Raw genomic sequence first — 3,098 nt, 5'->3', positions numbered from 1 at the left:
TCTCAGAACAATTATGGTGAATTCGTTTATGTTGAATTCCATTTCTAGCATGAGCTAAATTTTCTTCATTCTAGGAAAACGATGTAACCTATTTCCGAACTATGCTTGATTGTCTATGCTAATTTAATGCAATTCTCTCTTTGTTTATCTGATTTATTCTGAATTTATTGCTTCTAATTAACTGGCCATTGATTAGATGATAAGTAATCTTGTGATTTGCTATCGAAAGAGGGAATCATAGGGTAGATCTTGGATATTTCAGCATAGGTAAGTATAGAGATCGAAAGACTTGTATGAACCTATGTAGTCATTAAATCATTGATCTTATTGTGTTCTTGATTATTGAATTTGCATATTCTTGTGTGAATTGATAACCAAGAGTCAATTCCAATTGACTATCGAAAGAGGCTTTTGGACGAATTAGAGATTTGCTAATAGACAAAAGAGGTTTAAGTTAAATTAGCTGGATGAGAAAAGCATAGTGAAGAATTAGGTGAAATCGATTTCCTAGAAGTTTTCTTCCCCATTGAATTTGATCTTTGAAAGTCAGTTTTATTTTCTTTGCTTATTACACTGTGAGTTGATCTAAGTTTATTTGCAACTACAAAAACCTTAGTGATTCCTCTAGATAAAATTGAGATTAGTATAATTTTGGTATTTGGCAAGAGTAAGGTACCAATCCCTGAGGACGATACTCTACTTATTACTTTACTATAAAACTACGATACTGTGCACTTGCAGTTTTGCACCGGTCAAGTTTTTGGCGCCGTTGCCGGGGATTGATTTATTCTTATTCTTTTTGTCAATATCGATACAAAGTAATCTTGATTTTAATTTAGAATTTTGTTTTAATTTGTTCTACAGGTGTGTTTTTGACATTGGATGCGCCGTACTAGATCTCGTGACATTATTCCTGTTGATCCGGAGATTGAAAGAACTCTTAGATCACTAAGAAGAAATAAGATACTAGCTATGGCTGAAGAAGATCGTGAGGTACTACCACGCACCTTGAAGGATTATGTGCGGCCAGTTGTGAATGGAAATTACTCGAGCATAATGCGCCAGCCAATCAATGCCAACAACTTTGAGCTCAAACCAGCTTTGATTAGCATGGTGCAGCAGGCTCAATTCAGCGGATCGCCACTGGATGATCCCAATATTCATTTGGCTATGTTTTTGGAGATTTGTGACACTGTGAAGATCAATGGTGTTACTGAAGATACCATTAGACTGAGATTGTTTCCTTTCTCTTTGAGGGATAAGGCTAGAGGTTGGCTACAATCTCTACAACCGGGAAGCATCGTTAGTTGGCAAGACATGGCTGAGAGGTTTCTTGCTAAATTCTTTCCTCCTGTAAAAACAGCCCAACTCAGGAGTGAGATTGGCCAGTTCAAGCAAAATGATTTTGAGTCACTCTATGAAGCATGGGAAAGGTATAAGGACTTGGTTCGACGTTGCCCACAACATGGATTGCCAGATTGGTTGCAAGTTCAGATGTTCTACAATGGGTTAAATGGGCAAACTCGAACTATAGTTGATGCTGCTTCTGGTGGAACTTTGATGTCGAAGACAACTGAAGGTGCTACTGCACTTTTGGAAGAAATGGCCTCAAACAACTATCAATGGCCAACTGAGAGGACTTTGGCTAAGAAGGTTGCTGGAATTCATGACTTGGAGCCTATAGCAGCCCTTTCAGCTCAAGTTGCTACTCTATCTCATCAGATTTCAGCCTTGACAACACAAAAGATACCACAAAGTACAGAATATGTTGCATCCACAAGCATGATAGTTCCAAGCAATGAGGCGAGTCAAGAACAAGTTCAATATGTCAACAATCGGAACTACAATTATCGTGGTAATCCTATGCCAAATTACTATCATCCAGGGCTTAGAAATCATGAGAATTTGTCATATGGAAATACCAAGAATGTGTTGCAACCTCAACATCCTCCCGGATTTGATAGCCAACCAAGCGAGAAGAAGATGTCACTTGAGGATGCCATGGTTTCCTTTGTTCAAGAGACTAATGCAAGGTTTAAAAAGACTGATTCAAGGTTGGACAACATTGAGACTCATTGTAGCAATATGGGAGCCACTATGAAGAATCTTGAAGTGCAAATTGGGCAACTAGCCACTACCATCAATGCCCAACAAAGAGGAGCTTTTCCTAGCAACACTGAAGTGAATCCAAAGGAACAATGCAAGGCCATCACACTTAGGAGTGGAAAAGAAATTGAGAGGGCACCATTAAAGGAGAGCAAGTCCACTCCTACCGCTGCGAACAATGGCCAAAGCAAAGATCAAGTGGAAGAAGATGAGATTGTCAATGATACACTAGAGGAGACCGACTTGCCTCCTACAATTTCATTTCCTGACAATCCTCCTATTCTTGCTCCTCCACTTCCTTACCCTCAGCGTTTTCAAAAGCAAAAACTAGATAAGCAATTTTCTAAGTTTTTGGATATTTTTAAGAAAATTCACATTAATATTCCTTTTGCAGATGCCTTGGAACAAATGCCAAACTATGTCAAATTCCTGAAAGACATCATTTCCAAGAAGAGAAGGATGGAGGAGTTTGAAACAGTGAAGCTTTCTGAAGAATACAGTGCCATTCTTTAAAAGAAACTGCCTCAAAAATTGAAAGATCCGGGGAGTTTCACTTTGCCTTGCACTATTGGAGATTCATTTTTTGATAGAGTCTTATGTGATCTTGGTGCTAGCATTAATCTTATGCCATTTTCTGTTTGCAGGAAATTGGGACTTGGAGAGATGAAGCATACAACAATTTCCTTGCAACTAGCGGATCGGTCCATCAAGTATCCACGTGGAATCATAGAAGATGTATTGGTAAAGGTGGATAAGTTCATTTTCCCTGCTGATTTTGTGGTGTTGGACATGGAAGAAGATGAAGATGTCCCACTAGTTCTTGGGCGACCATTCTTGGCCACGGGAAGAGCCTTAATTGATGTTCAAAAGGGTGAATTGACATTGCGGGTTAATAAGGAAGAAGTTATGTTCAACATCTACCAAGCCATGAAATTTCCAGAAGATCCAAGTACTTACTTTCGGGTAGATGTCATTAAGCAATGTGTAGAAGA

At 38.8% G+C, this 3,098-nt stretch overlaps 1 non-coding gene across 1 annotated transcript; it reads right to left on the bottom strand.

Moving 5' to 3' along the window:
* Nucleotides 1–1,365: 1,365 nt before the first annotated feature.
* LOC122312053 lies at nt 1,366–1,472 on the bottom strand. Its single transcript, XR_006242967.1, has one exon. It is a non-coding gene; the product is annotated as a small nucleolar RNA R71 (small nucleolar RNA).
* Between the last annotated feature and the right edge of the window lie 1,626 nt (nt 1,473–3,098).

Source organism: Carya illinoinensis, chromosome 5 (genome assembly GCF_018687715.1).
Source record: "Carya illinoinensis cultivar Pawnee chromosome 5, C.illinoinensisPawnee_v1, whole genome shotgun sequence".
Classification (NCBI taxonomy): domain Eukaryota; kingdom Viridiplantae; phylum Streptophyta; class Magnoliopsida; order Fagales; family Juglandaceae; genus Carya; species Carya illinoinensis.
Note: the sequence above shows the minus strand (reverse complement) of the source record. Positions and strands in the feature narration are given on the sequence as shown.